Raw genomic sequence first — 16,437 nt, 5'->3', positions numbered from 1 at the left:
ATTTTGAAAGTGCGCAGGGCAGTCAGGTTTCACAACTCATTAGAAGTATTGGGTTGTTACAGTAAATACCAATGAAAGGTACAACCACTCTAGGGAACTGGTGGGTTTTATAAAAAGGTCCTTTATGTTGTATACTATATGTCAGGTTGCCTCAAAGTGATAGTTTATGTGTCAGTGAGAAAGGCAAATTATTTCTGTAGTAAAAGGGAGTTTAATTTATAATACCATTAGAAGGAAATGATAGAAATATCACACTATAACCATTTTAAAGATTTCTGGTTTTTTTTGTTTTTGTTTTTTTTGAGGCAGAGTTTCGCTCTTGTTGCCCAGGCTGGAATGCAATGGCGCGATCTCACTGTAACCTCCGCCTCCTGGTTTCAAGCAATTCTCCTGCCTCAGCCTCAAAAGTAGCTGGGATTACAGGCATGCACCACCATGACCAGCTACTTTTGGTATTTTTAGTAGAGACGGGATTTCACCATGTTGGTCAGGCTGGTCTTGAACTCCTGACCTCAGGTGATCTGTCACAGCAGCCGGCCAAAAATTTGTGTGTTTGATATGTGTTCTTTTGCTTCTGAAAGTGTTGGCCAGTATTTGGCCTCTGCCAAACAGTTCTACCAATTTGGGGAACATTTACATTCTCCAATTCCTTCTCTAATGTTTTCAATCTCACCCCCAAATACTCTATTTGGTGAAATCCTTGCGAAAATTAAATTAATTAGGATTACTTTACTAGCGGTAGGTTAATTGTAAAATCAAATACACTCTCTCCATCCCCCCAAAACTTATAAAGGATATATAATAGGAGAGTGTTTGCTCTCCTCTAATGATGATTCAGGGACTTAGGCTTCCATTGTGCAGCCTCACCATCTGTTCAGTTGCAGTGTCCAATACAGTGACTACATTTTAAAAAACTTATTTATTTATTTATTTGAGATGGAGTTTCGCTCTTGTCACCCAGGCTGGAGTGCAATGGTGTGATCTTGGCTCACCGCAACCTCTGCCTCCTGGGTTCAGGCGATTCTCGTGCCTCAGCCGCCCGAGTAACTGGGATTTACAGGGATGCACCACCATGTCCGGCTAGTTTTGTATTTTTAGTAGAGACGGGATTTCACCATGTTGGCCGGGCTTGTCTCAAACTCCTGAGCTCAGGTGATCCACCTCCTCGGCCTCCCAAAGTGCTGGGATTATAGGCATGAGTCACTGCACCCGGCCAGTAACTACATTTTAATTTAAACTATATTAAGTTAAATAATATTAAAAACTCAATTCCTCAGTTGTGTTTTACATATTTCAAGTGTTCATATGTGGCTAACAGATACCATATGAGATAGAGCAAATATAAAATATGTTCACGAGCTCAGAAAGTCCATTGGACAGCCTTGTCTTCTTACTCCACCTAGCCAAAGGGGAAAGAGAGTGTTGAGGGCTCAGGCCTTTCACCAGAAAGCTGTGGCCTGGACATGGCATACATCACTTCTGCTCACATTTTGTTGGTGGAAGTAATTCTTTTGAACTTCTATTCAAGGGGCCCTGGGTGGCAAAAATTCTATTCTGTTTACAATAGGGAATGAATTTTGTTTATAGGCATTTCTACTACATTAGATCAATTTAATAATCCAAATGTGGCCTAGAGAAGAAAAGCCTTTGGAAATAGACAGATTTAGATTCAGGTTCTGCTTCTGCACCTTCCAAACTGTTTGACCTTGGGTAATTCAGATATCCCGACCTAACCTCCTTGTTTTTATTTATTTTTATTTAAAAAAATTATTTTTATTTATTTAATTTTAATTAATTAATTAATTAATTTTAGTGACAGGGTCTTGGTCTTGTGCTATTACCCAGGCTGGAGTGCAGTGGCATGATCATAGCTCAGTGTGGCCTTGAACTCTTGGGCTCAAGCAATCCTCCTACCTCAGTCTCCTGAGTAGCTAGGACTACAGGCATGTGGCACACTACCCAGCTAATTAAAAAAAGTTTCTTTGTAAAGGCAAGGTCTTGCTATGTTGCTCAAGCTGGTCTTGAACTCCTGGCCTCAAGTGATCCTCCTGCCTCAACCTCTCAAAGCACTGGGATTCAGATGTGAGCTACTGCGCCTGGCCAACTTCCTCATTTTTATAAGACAACAGTGGTGATATCTAATTCCTAGGACCTTTGTCAGGTTGGAATGCATGTAAAAAGGCAAATGTGCTTTAAAGTTCAAATACACACACACACACACACACATATACAGTCATGTGCAGCATAATGATGTTTCAGTCAACAATGAAGCACACAGTGGTCCCAAAGATATAATAGAGCTTAAAAATTCCTGTCACCTACTGACATCATAGCTGTCCTAACATCACAGCATAATGCACTACTCACATATCTGTGATGATACTGGTGTAAACAAACCAACTGATGGCCTGGCACAATGGCTCACACGTATAATCCCAGCACTTTGGGAGGCCAAGATGGGAGGATCACTTGAGCTCAGGAGTTTGAGACCAGCCTGGGCAACATAGTGAGACCTCATCTCTATTTACATAAGAATGTAAATATTTTTTAAAAAACCAACTGCACTGCCAGTCATATAAAAGTGTAGCACATACAATTATGTATAGTACATAACACTTGATACTAAACAACTGTGTTACTGGTTTATGTATTTATAATATCTTTTTTTTTTTTTTAGATGGGGTCTCCCTCTGTTGCCCTGGCTGGAGTGCAGTGGCGCAATCTCGATTCACTGCAAGCTCCACCTCCCGAGTTCACACCATTCTCCTGCCTCAGCCTCCCTAGTAGCTGGGACTACAGGCGCCCGCCACCACGCCTGGCTAATGTTTTGTATTTTTAGTAGAGACAGGATTTCACCGTGTTAGCCAGGATGGTCTCGATCTTCTGACCTTGTGATCTACCCGCCTGGGCCTCCCAAAGTGCCGGGATTACAGGCGTGAGCCACTGCATCTGGCCTGTATTTATAATACCTTATGCTTCTGTTGTTTTAGAGTATACTTCTTCTACTTATAAAAGCCTGTAAAACAGCTTCAGGCAGTTCCTTCAGGAAGCATTCCAGAAGAAGGCATTCTGCTCACGTTTTGTTGGTGGAAATAATTCTTTTGAACTTCTATTCAAGGGTGACAAAAATTCTATTCTGTGTATAACAGGAATTGAATTTTAGCAGGCAGCTAGGTATTTCTAACATATTAGATAAACGTAATAATCCAAATGTGGCCTAGAGAAAAGCCTTTGGAAATAGCAGACTTGGATTCAAGTTCTGCTTCTGCACCTTCCAAACTGTTTGATGTTGGGTAATTCAGATACCCTGATTCAACCTCCTTGTTTTTATTTATTTTATTTTAGCTCCATGGGTGCTATTGGCCCTGAAGACCTTCCAATGGGACAAAATGTGGAGGTGGAAGACAGTGATATTGATGATTCTGACCCTACGTAGGCCTTAGTTAATGTGTGTGTTTGTGTCTTTGTTTTTAACAAAAACATTTCAAAAGTGAAAAGACAATTTTAAAGTTTTTAAATAAGAAAGCTTATAGAATAAGGACATAAAAATATTTTTGTGCAGCTATACAATGTGTGTGTTTCAAGCTAAGTGTCATTATAAAAGAGTCAAAAAGTTTAAAGAATAAAAAATGTATAAAGTAAAAAAGTTACAGTATGCTATGGTTCATTTATTACTAAAGAAAGAAAATTTTTCTTTTTTTTTTTGAAACAGAGTCTCGCTCCAGTTGCCCAGGCTGGAGTGCAGTGGTGTGATCTCGGCTTGTTGCAACCTCCGCCTCCCGGGTTCAAGCGTTTCTCCTGCCTCAGCCTCCCGAGTCGCTGGGATTACAGGCATACACCACCTCGCCTGGGTAATTTTGTATTTTCAGTAGAGATGGGGTTTCTCCATGTTGGTCAGGCTGGTCTCAAACTCCCGACCTCAGGTGATCCACCTGCCTCAGCCTCCCAAAGTGCTGGGATTACAGGTGTGAGCTACTGTGCCTGGCCAAAAACTATTTTTAAAATTAAATTTAGTGTAGCCTAAGTGTACAGTGTTTATAAAGTCTACAGTAGTGTGCAGTGATGTCCTAGGGCTTCCCATTTCTTCATCCCTCACTGACTCATACAGAGCAACTTCTAGTCCTCCAAACTCCACTTATGGTGAGTACCCAATACATGTGTGACATATTTTATCTTTTTTTTTTTTTTGAAATGGAGTTTCACTCTTGTTGCCCAGGCTAGAGTACAGTGGCACGATATTGGTTCACTGCAACCTCCACCTCCTGGGTTCAAGTGATTCTCCTGCCTCAGCTTCCCGATTAGCTGGGATTACAGGTGCCTGCCACCACACCTGGCTAATTTTTGTATTTTTAGTAGAGATGGGGTTTCATCATATTGGCCAGGCTGGTCTTGAATTCCTGACCTCAGGTGATCCACCTGCCTTGGCCTCCCAAAGTGCTGGGATTACAGGAATGAGCCACCATGCCCGGCCCACATTTTATCTTTTATATTGTATTTTTACTGTGCCTTTTCCATGTTTAGATATGTTTAGATGCAACTTAGCACTGTGTTACAACTGCCTATAGTATTTAGTATGGTAACATGTCGTACAGGTCTGTAACGTAGGAGCAGTAGGCTGTTCCGTACAGCTTAGTTGTGTAGTGGGCTATATCATCTAGGTTTGTGTGAGTACATTATGATGTTCACATAGTGATGAAATTGACTAACAGTGCATTTCTTAGAACACCATTGTTAAGTAACACATAACTCTCTGTGTGTGTTTATGTATATACACTTATGTGATAAATTGCATCATTGACCTCAACTCTTTATCCCTCCCTGCAGTCTTGCCTTTTTCTACACCGCTTTTTGGTATAGTTTCCTGCCTCTTGAATCTAGGCTAACCTTGTGACTTGTTTTAGCCAACAGGATGAAGGAAATGTTATTGTGCCAGTTCTGAGCCTAGGCCTTAGGAAAGTTTGTGGGTTTCTGCCATCACAATGAAAAAAACCCGCTTGGGCTAGCCTGCTGGTCTCAGGAGGAGGCTGATGGACCAGAGCTGTCCCAGTTGGCCCCTCTTAGTTCAGCCAATCCTCAGCGGATGCATAAGCTAAACAAATGCCTGTTATTGTATGGCGATGAGTATCGTAGTTGCTTGTTGTGCATCATAGTGATATTAAATCACCGCAACTACAACTTGAAAACGTTTTAACATTTTAATTAATATAATTTACCTAAAATATAATAGTAAAAGCCAGTAAAGAAAACGTTTGGCTGGCTTTAAAATACACACACACTATATATGTATGTATACACACACATGCACACACACACAAACACACACATATATGTATATAATTTTTATTTACATTTCCTGGTACCTTTAGTACTGTGACTTGAAAAGGAGAGCTCTTGATGTAGTCAGTAGCAACAACAAATGAGATGAGATAAAATGATAAAGGAATAATTATGTGATCAATGCTTTTAAGTAAGAGTAGACAAACTTTGTGTAAAGGGCAAGATAGTAAGTATTTTTGACTTTGCACCTACTCAGCTTTGCTTTTGTAGTGTGAAAGCAGCCACAGGCAGTATGTAAACAAGTGAGTGTAACTGTGTTCCAATAAAACTTTATTTATAAAAACAGGCAGCAAACCAACTCCACAAGCCATAGTTTGTAGACCCCTTTTCTTAGGTATACTAATTATTGGTATGGAGATAAATAAACTTAGATCCATGCCTCATTCCATATACTGTAAACAAAGAGGATGTGATGTTATAAAAAGGATACAAAGTTGTAAGACATGAAAAAGAATTGTTACACAGATTGTGAAGGGCAACAGGGCTAGAGCCTTTGTTGAATTGAATGAGACCCTCTAGTCTTTTGCCTAATACTTAGCACGGGGCATGCTTTAGGACTGCGAATTTTTGTTAGAGCAGTAGAAAACTATTATAAACAAGGCTGATGGGTTTAATTATATTAAAAAGGCCTCAAATTTCTGCTCTATAAAAATCAATTAAACTAAGATAGAAGGGAAAATAATATAAAAGAGTAGACCTACTCTGTAAGTATATCTCACTACTACTTCGCCAGCCTGGGGTACTTTTAAGTTCATATCACACTATCAAGAAATTCTTTATTTTATCTTTTGAAGTCTCTTCATCCATGAGTTTATTTAGTCCAGGATATCATTCTTTGATATGCTGGGTTGTTGGAGAAAAACTGGAAAAATCTAACAAGTATCCAGTAAGTCCTGATGTTGCTATCACAAGGGGTCACGCAAGGCCCTGGGGATTCTGCTGTTTGGCTGCTCTTCTTGGCAAATGGTATCCAGCCCACCCAGTGTCTCATGTGTCAAGATATTCCATTGTTGATGGCACCATAGCTTAGACAAGCTCCCTTTGTACTGGTCACAACCACCCTTGCCACAGAGCTGCTGCCAACACTGTTGTGGGAAAGAGAAACATCAGAGGGCTTCTGGGAGTAATGCCCTCCCCAGTCTGCCTCTCGGGGCCATGTTATTTCCATTATCTCCTCATCATTCCTAAAGTCTGTCTGAGGACTTCCCACCTCCACTCCCTCCCGTAATTCTTCTGTTCCTATAGTTTCCTGTTTGCTTCTCGAGGCTACTTATGTATATTTTTAAGCAGTCTCATATATGTGGTTAAGGCATTATTATTAATAACATGTAAAATGAATAAAAATATATACAGATAATATTTAGTGTCTACTGAACAAATGATTAAAGAATATGAACAAATATTTACAAATGAAAAAATGCACATCTTTCTTGTCCCCTGCAGGATAAAATACAATTTCTGGCCCTTCCTCTCTAGTTCAGCTTTCTAAGTAACCTCTCTGCTTTGAGGAGCTTAGGAGAGAGAGATGAGTTCATATTCCTGCCAAAAGAGGAAATTTGAAAACAACAAAAGCCATAGGCTTCCAGCCAGAGGTAAGCTAGTAGCTAAAAATCTTTGACTAAAATATTCATTTTGTAGAAAGAAATTTAAGTACCAGTTCTAATAAAGGCCCAGAGAAATAAACTTTGGAGGTGGGACTTACGAAATGGACCATAAACAGATTGGGAAATATAACTTTGAAAATCTATACAAAATGGTAGTTGTGCTCAGTGGTTTTAAGAAACAGCCACTTTCTCCCGTTATGGCACTAGTTATAAATTTTCTTTGTATTAAAGAAGAAAATACAAATAAGTGGGGAGGTTAGGGGTCTGGGCTCTGAAGTCAGACAAGCTGTGTTAAATCCCTGCCCTGCCACATAACAATGTGACCTTGGGTAAGTATTTTTAACCTCTCTAAACCTTACGTTCCTCATTTGAAGAGAGGGAAAATAATCATAGCTCTCTCAGGGGGTTTCTGTGACCATTGAATGAGGTCATGCTTGTAAAGTGCTTAACATTCATAGCAAACAATTAATATCACTTATTACTTTTGTTACCCATAATCCTGCTACTCAGATATCACTGCTGTTAACGTTTTGATGTACAGGAGGGGTCCTCATTAATTGAATATTTATTACCTAAGTCACAGCAGTTACAAACTTGTTAGAATATAGCGGCATGAAAGTATTAGCTCATTAACTGACTAATTATAAAATATCTGCTCTTAGACATACCTTCCTGCTTAATCCTTTTGTCCAGCCCACCCAGTGTATCAACATCTGATGTTTCAATGCAAACACAAGGCAAATTGAAATATGAAACTGCAAATCTTACACAAAATGCAGGATTTCATGTAAGCAATGCTGGGAGTCTTATCATTGAGAAATGAGAATCTGGCAGAGTTAGACCAGTTAACAAGTGAAGAACAGAAAATCAGCTGTGATAGTGGCATGAGAGGCCCCTTGAAAGAGAATGATTTGAATATTAAAGGATAAAGAGAGGCTCTTGGGAAAATTGATGAAACTCTCAAACATTTCTGCAAAAGAGACTCTTTACCCTGGCTTTTTGGACAGGAGCTAATTTTGCCAGATGCTTTTCTTAGACAGACTCCACTTCTTTCCTGTAGTTGCATCTTGCTAGGCCCATGACCATCAAGGTGTAACCGGCTGGGCCTGATGGCTCATGCCTGTAATCTCAGCACTTTGGGAGGCTGAAGTGGGCAGATCACTTGAGCTTAGGAGTCAGAACAGCCTGGGCAACATGGTGAAACCGCATCTCTACAAGAAACACACAGATTAGCCAGGTGCGGCGGCATGTGCCTGTAGTTCCAGCTACCTGGGAGGCTGAGGTGGGAGAATTACTTGAGCCTTTGAGGCTGAGGCTTGGGGAGCCATGTTTGTGCCAATGTACTACAGCCTGGGTGAGAAAGTGAGACCCTGTTTAAAAAAAAAAAGTGTAACCTTTAGAGTGGATTCTCCAACATAAACAAATCTTGTAAATATTACTTTTGAAGAAATTGTGGTCTACACTGATGCCCTTTGGTCTTTCCTGACAGGGGTCTTATATAACAAAGAGGATTGTTGAGTCTGCAGAAACATAACCTACTTACAGAAAGATCAGATCTCTTGGCCTTTCTGCAGCTGCTACAGGGGTTTTGGTAGCAGGCCTCTCATTTCTGGTGGTAGATCCTATTGAGAAGCTGATGAAGGTTAATTATCCCCCTTCCAGAAAAATGAACGTTTGTACCCAGCATGAAAATTTTCATACAGCTTGAAGGGAATTCCAGTGAAATCCATTTACAGAGCACAGGTTAATAATCCATGTTTTAATTATTACATTTTAATACCTGAAAATATTTGTGTATGGCAGACACATCTGACAGCAATAACTGAAGTATACCCTGAGAATGACCCTGTATCGCAGATGCACCTGACAGCAATAACTTAAACAGCTGAGAATCACCCTGTGGTCAAAGAAGAATGCAGGTTTGGAGTTCTGAGCTAAGGAATCTGGGAGTGGCCAACCCAGAGATTCACTCCTTATCTGTAAGGAATAGCGGAACCCCTGGTCCATCCCATGGAATGCAGGCCATACAGGGCGTTGAAGCCCTTTGTTTTGGGTTAAATGAGAGTTGCCAGGTGGAGTTTGCTGAGGGAGGGTGCTAAGTGAAAATGCTATGTAAACTGCATTCCTTTTTTAAGCAGTTGTAGTTCTCCTGTCCCGCCTACTGGCACTGAACTGCCCTGTGTGTAAACCCTATGTCTTGTTTGCTGGCTCCAGGTCTTTTCTTTGGCCTCTTGAACATGGTACCATCCTTATTGAAATTGGGAGGGGACCAGCATGACAATTATGCATTTATAACCTTAGAATTCAGTGAGCTTTAATGCAATAAATACATATTGAACACTTGCCCTTTGCTTATATCTGTAGGGGATAAAGAAGAAATACTGGACATAGCTCCTGGGTTTCAGCTAAACTAAGGGAACAGCCAGAGGATGCAGATAGGACATAGTGAAATAGAAAGCCACCATCAGTCCATGTAGCCAGAGAGTTACCCAAAAATGTCATCTGCAAGAGGTATTAGGAAGAGCCTATAACATAGGGAGGTGAGGGAGAGGCCCCAAGAAAAGTTTCTGTGCTCCTCAAGGTCAGGATATGGGAAAAGTATGCAGATAAGAAACATAGACTCAAAGAAGAAAGGGGCTTGAGTGAAAGCCCTCTTACATGTTCTCATCTGGGGCCATACTGATGTCGGTTTATTAATTGAACTCACCAGGCAGTCTGTTCATCCATCAGCTCATTCTAGGCACCTGTATGGTGATTACCCTGTCATGAGCACTTAGCAAGGTAGATGCTTGTTAAGTGCATGTAAGTAAGTTCTTATTTACTTAAGAACTGAGAATGAGTGAGCTACACAATGAAAAACGTGAAGTTATTTATTAAGCAACACACCTATATCCATATTCATATGTACCATATGTACAGGATTTAAAAAGCACTTGCAGGTATGGCTCCTGGTTAGTGCTGCTGTTTTCATGAATTTCTCCTCACTAGAATATTGTGGGAGCCATCAGCCAGGTGGAACTTTCTGCACAAGTTCTTGAAGCTGTGACTCTCCTTATTACAAATTCAGTATGCAAAACACCTGCTGTAAACACAATTATCTTCTGTCCTGGGGCTGGCGGGGTCTGATAGGCTATTGTTGGTTTTAGCAGGAAATGGATTGACACCTAGAAGAATCTTCCATGTGACTTCCTTTCTTTTACTATCTACTACTTAGTTCGATTCCTATAGTCCTAGAAATAAGAGGGTTTAAAACTATTATTTCCTCTATCAAAGTAATTATTTTGTTAGACATATTTCTTATGTTTGGGGTGGGATGCTGGAGATTGTGATGGGTTTTTCTGCCTTCTTTTCACTGTAGTAGCAAGAATTAAAAGGATTCAGCTTGTTGCCTTGCCAAAATTTTGCAGTTTAGCTATTTAATCTTCAGTACAAATGAATCCCACCTGCAGATTCACACAGACACACCTGGGTTGGCTGAAATAAAAAAGACTGAGAGGAACTGAGAGACAAGACAAACATACAATTAGAAGCCAATACAGATTAGTGCATGACCAAGCGCTCAGCTGTATCATAAGTTAATATGAACAGAGTCATGCTGTAGAGAGACGTGGGTGCTGTTAGAGGTCTGGGTGGCAGTCACCTGAGTTTGAAGCAAACATTGGATGGACTGTGGGAAAGAGAATACGAGAAACCAGAGGGTGAACATCATTCAAAGTAGCAGAATTATGTGTTTCCTACAAAGGCAGCATGACGCAGAGCAAAGCATATGGGGATTATAATGCATTCATTTGACAAATATTTATTGGGAGCTTACTATGTACTGGGCCCTGTTCTAGGATCTAGACACAGATGAGTGAATCAAACAAAGTCCCTGCTCACATGCTAGGATAAGAAGACTTGTGTTTGAGCCTGGCTCTACTAATTATTATCTTGTTCATACTACTTTACCTCTTTAAGCCTCAGATTCTTGTCTGTATGGTTGAATTATTCTAATTCCCTCCCAGTTCTGTTAAGGGTAGGCTATCCCAGATAATGTAATCAAGTCATTTAATAAGCTGTAACATTCAATGCCAATTTTAGCTCCTATTCCAATTGGTGAATGACAGGATGTATCATTTTTATCTTTTTTGGGTGGTCCTCACTTAAAATATGAAATTTTGGAAGAAGAGAAAAGTTGTTAAATGGCTAGTAAAATATAATAAGGTGCAGGTGCTGAGCTAACTGGCCTCTCCTCTGCCTGAAAGCTATATCCAGGAATACAGCCTTTGCCCAGGGAAGAATTAGAGGAGAGTGAGCAAAATGAAGGTAGACCTGTGGCTCAACATACGACAACTGAATTTGATGAATGAAACACCAAAGAAGAAATAGATGTACTAGTTTATGAGGGAAATATGCCAAGTTAGGGCAAAGATATCACTCAAATGCAAATGTAAGCACCTGATGTGTTATATGCTCTTGGATGATGTTGAAGACAATGTATTTTTAGAAAGTTCATCATGAATGGAGCAGTGTTTCCTGAAGTCCACAGCGTTTAAGATCAACCACAAATACTGTATTTCTTCATAAAAACTTACTTAGACTTGAAAGCTATGGATTGCTTTCCTTTATGTCTTTAAAATGTTTCTATATGGCTTGTTGGTTGTAGTGACCTAAATACCTTCATCAAGCCACAATTAAGTCCTTGGGATTGAGCCATGTGCCTCTGTGGGAGGTAATTATGAAAGCTGGATTAATTTGCCATTGAATTATTTATGTAAGCATAAATATTGCAGAGGCAATTAAACCTCAGGTATTTCTTTAGGTGCAGATAAATCAATTTGCATTGTGTGCCGCTAGTTTATTTCAGGAGAAATGTTTGACAGGAAATGGAAATCTTCATCAAAAGACAAAAATATCCCAAGAACCCATCTCTCCATTAGTTTTCTTTGCTCTCTAAACATACCCTGTAAAGTAATTTTGTGTGTTATTGTAATCCTTTCCAACTGCCAGAGATAATAAGTCAAAAGACATTGAGAGTTCTCTCTTGTCAATACCAGGAAGTCAATCTTCTGTCTATTCCAGTATAATTTAGCGCAGTGAGAATCAACTGATTTCACAGATATTAACTTTATCGAATATACAAACGAAAGTGTTATAGGAAAAATAATTTCTCAGTGAGTAGCAGAGATAACTTAGCAATCAGGAAATGCAATCTCCTTTTGGTCTCAAAACTTACTCAAAGGCTGGAGCTCGCCTGGAATCCACCCCCCTTATCCCCCCACAAAGCAGTGATTTACAGAAATGAAACCTGTGGGATACATATTATGCAAACGCTCTGGGGAAGTGAATCATAGCACATCCAAACCAAAATTGATGGAGCTGCCGTGAAAATAAAGTTATTAAATTTGTGGTGAAGGGGAAAATGCAGAAGGTAACACTTTTAACAGTATCTCCTATATAAAACCAATCAGCTATTTCTAAAGAAGTTGTTACTGGAAGCCATTGCATCCTCTGCCCTTCTAACCCAATTGTGTTCTTCCAGTCTCTATCTTAATTTTCTCTCATCAGACTAGTCAAGATTTCAGATCCTTTACATTTACCCTGGCTCTAGATTCAGAGCTGCGTTTTGTATTTTGTCTTTTTTTGGAAAAACTTAATTTTAAAAATAATTTTTAATTGAGCAGTACAATTGCATATATTTATGGTGTACACCATGATGTCTCGATATATCCATCTACTATGGAATGGCTCACTCAAGCTAATCAACATGTGCATTACCTCATAGCCTTATCATTTTTTTGTGTGTGTGTGGTGAGAACACTTCAAATCTACTCTCTCTGTGATTTTGAGTATATGATACATTATTATTAACCATAGTCATCATGTTGTACCATAAATCTCTTGAATTTGTCCCTCCAGTCTAACTAAAATTTTGTATGATTTGAACAACAACCCGCCAGTCCCCACCCCTATTCTGCAGCCCCTGGTAGCCACCATTCTACTCTCTGCTTCTATGAACTGTCCTTTTTTAGATTCTGCATATAAGTGCAATGACGCAGTATTTGTCTTTCTGTGCCTGGCTTATTTCACTTAACATAATGTCCTCAAGAAACCTTGAGGTTTTTATGTTGTTTCAAATGACAAGATTTTCTTCTTTTTTAAAGGCTGGGTAGTATTCCATTGTGTACATACATACCACATTTTCTTTATTCATTCATCCATTGATGAATATTTAGGTTGATTCCTAAGTCCTTGTATATATATAATATACACACACACGTGTGTGTGTATATGTGTGTGTGTGTGTGTGTGTATATATATATATATATATAATATAAGGCCACCAATACCAGATCACAGACCTCATTCAAAGCCACCCTGGTTTTACTGAATTCAGGAGCTATTTCCGAGAGCAGCTGAACATCTGGCAAATCTAAATTATCTTTATCTGGGTCTTTTCTGTGGTGGATGCACTGCAGTATCCTAAGTAAAGAAGTGGAAAGATTAACAGACTGTAATTGAGATTAACCACATTCATCTATCAGAGCACATTAAAATGGAAGCTACAGGAAGGTAGGGGCTTCTCTTCTACTGATTCAATGATGAAAATAATTTTGATTCAAATTACTATTCTGCACAATGTAAGTGAACAATAAATGATGAAGGAGTTAAAAATATACCATTTTGGCACATCGATTATTTTGAATTAAAGGCACTTGAAAAACAGCAGGTGCAAGAAGACCATTCTGACCTCTTTTTTTGTTTCTTAAAAGCAGGAGATGAAATTGTGTTGTGAAAGATGTCTTCCCTATTAAATAACATTCTAATCTTCAATGATGGAAAAGTTGAGGCTGAAGGACATCTATACAACACAGACTTTGTTACACTAACTCTTATCTTCTTGACCACTTCTTACCCAATTAACTATTCTAGCTCAAGCTCTTTTGCCTTATCATATATTCAGAATTTACTACTCTTTGTCCCATTCTGTATAAATGTTTGACTCAAACTGGTTCTTTGGGTCTTCATTTCCTTATGAGTGCTCCTGTGCAGTGTGAAACCTGTTTTATAAAAAAGTTGTTGGCCGGGTGCGGTGGCTCACGCCTGCAATCCCAGCACTTTGGTAGGCTAAGGTAGGCAGATCACCTGAGGTCAGGGGTTCAAGACCCACCCTGGCCAGCATAGTGAAACTCTGTCTCTACTAAAACTTAGCCAGGCATGGTGGCATGTGCCTGTAGTCCCACCTATTTGGGAGGCTGAAGCAGGAGAATTGCTTGAACCTGGGAGGCAGAGGTTGCGGTGAGCCGAGATTGCGCCATTGCACTCCAACCTGGGTGAAAGAGCGAGGCTCCCTCTCAAAGTAAATAAATAAATAAATAAATATTAAAATGAAAAATTTAAATAAATAAATAAATAAATAAAAAAGCTGGGTGTTCTTCTGTTGACCTGTCTTATGACAATTTAAACTCAGGCCTAACTAGGACCCTGAAAGAATGGAGGTGGGTTTTTGCCTCTTCTGCAATGACAAATTCAGAGGTGCTGGGCTGCATTGTTGGTGGGGGGTGTACAAGGAAAAGACTAGCATGTGGTAGAAGCAAGCTCAAAGAGTCGGCCATTTTAAAGACTCTGTGGGAAGCCAGAATACAAGGTTTGATTCCACTCTAGTCCATCCTCTGCAACATAGAGAGTGGCTGTGTTGAAACACAAGTTTGTTCGTATCATTTCTTGTCTTAAAACACACCTTTAGCTTCTCATTGCCCTTGGAATAAGCAATCGCATCCTTAATATGAACCTGCAAGGTCCTGCATGACCTGGTCCCTGTCTGTCTGTTCAGATTGATTTAGAGACATGTGCTACAGCCATGCAGCATTTCCTTGAAAGCACCATGCTTTCTCCTGTTCCTGGCATTGCACATGCTAATTTATGTGCCTGGATGCAGTGCTCCCAAGTACCCCCAGTCCCATCAACTCCTACCTATTCTTCAGCACACACTTTATTTCTTAGGGAAAATTTCTCAAGATGTTCATGATGTGAGGAGACATCTGTGGATTTCTCTCATTTCTCATTCATCTGAGCCTCCTGAGCGAAGGACATGCTTGAATAGCAAATACTCTTGGAGGCTAGAGATGGTGTTTTCCTAGAGACATTTAGAATATACCTTCCTGGAGCCATTTGCTCACATTCCAGAGTAGTGATGATGTTTCCTCCTCATCCCCAGAGATTTGCTTACATTACTCTCTCTTTCTCTCCAGAGAGGTGTATGAGCAGATGAACAGCCTTATAAGAGTCAGTCTTCTAAAATTGAGGGGTTCCTCTCCGGTGGTGCACCTTACTGCATGAGCAGGTAACGTTGGTCCCTCATCCACAGCCCTGTGGAGATGGGGGGTGGAGGAGCTATACAAGAGACTGTCCTGGCTGCTGTTTTGGTATAACAAACTATCCATGTTTCTGACCCAGGAGTCTTGTATCTTCTGTCATTATATGTATGTAAAATTGGCAGGCTATTTTGTTAACTTGCGAGCTGGATAAAATTTCAGGTCCTTTACAGTTTCTGATTTAACATATAACTGATCACATCTCCTTTATCATAGAGCGCCAAGGCCACCCATTTATGGCATATATCACAATTTTACATGTTTTCTTTGATTATTTGATTAATGTTTATCTCTTCCAGTAGAAGGGTGGCATGTTGCCATGTTTTCTCTCTGTGGTTTCCCTTTACCCTAAAATAGTGCCCAGCATTCAGTAGTCACTCAAGTATTTATTTGTTGAAAGTGGAGGAAGAGGTTAATTCTAATATAGAAGGCGAGGAAAGGCTTCACAGAGAAGAAGACATTTGATGTGGGCCTTGCAGTGTAAAATAGACAGTTGGAAACAGGGCATGTGCATTTCTGGTGGTGAAAATAGAGCAAAGTCAGGGGATGGAGTGGTGTGGGTCTGTACCACCAGTTCCTTGTGGCTTGGATGTGAACAGTGTGTGGTGGACCATAATGAAAAAATGAGTCATTTTTTTTGGTAACTTTGAACCCCATTTCTGAGTATAATAAAGGATAGAAAACTCTGAAGTTTACTGGAAATGAGAGATTGACATGTCTATGGAGATTTAATTTTAGTAAGGCCAAATAGAATCAAGAAGGGAAGGACTTACATGATTTTAGGGGTTAAGTTCTTTTTTTTTTTTTTTTTTTTGACACTGCTAGTGAGGAAATAGATGTATGTCTTAAATCATTTGTTTCTTTTTCTTTGGGGTTGATGGAATAAGGAGAAAAATGTTCACGGAAGTACTCTTTCTTCTTTTGAGTTTCTAAACTGAACTTAGTATTGGTTGATCTCAAGGCATTTTAGAACCCTAAGAAGCAAAAAGCATATTGTGACCCCAAACAAAACAAAATAACAAATGATAGAAGAAACAACGTTAACTCTAGTTTCTCAGTGAGAAAGTGGAGATGGGCGTTCTGCAGACCATGGGCTTTCCTACGGACAGTCCCTGCTCTGTTCTTGAATATCTCCCTGGGAT

The 16,437-nt window shown here is 39.8% G+C and overlaps 1 long non-coding RNA gene across 3 annotated transcripts in view; it reads left to right on the top strand.

Moving 5' to 3' along the window:
• The first annotated feature begins 3,646 nt into the window (after positions 1-3,646).
• The window catches only part of LOC105489993 (uncharacterized), an 18,977-nt gene continuing 6,186 nt past the window's right edge, over positions 3,647-16,437 (top strand). The window contains exons 1-4 of one of the 3 annotated variants that reach the window (XR_011619904.1): positions 3,647-4,140; positions 6,781-6,929; positions 8,745-8,860; positions 15,173-15,264. This is a non-coding gene — a long non-coding RNA (uncharacterized lncRNA). Of the gene's footprint in view, positions 4,141-5,527; positions 6,562-6,780; positions 6,930-8,744; positions 8,861-15,172; positions 15,265-16,437 lie in introns of those variants that run through there. The other 2 variants (XR_011619905.1, XR_011619906.1) reach the window with 2 other exon arrangements.

Source organism: Macaca nemestrina, chromosome 2, assembly GCF_043159975.1.
Source record: "Macaca nemestrina isolate mMacNem1 chromosome 2, mMacNem.hap1, whole genome shotgun sequence".
Lineage (NCBI taxonomy): Eukaryota > Metazoa > Chordata > Mammalia > Primates > Cercopithecidae > Macaca > Macaca nemestrina.
Note: the sequence above shows the minus strand (reverse complement) of the source record. Positions and strands in the feature narration are given on the sequence as shown.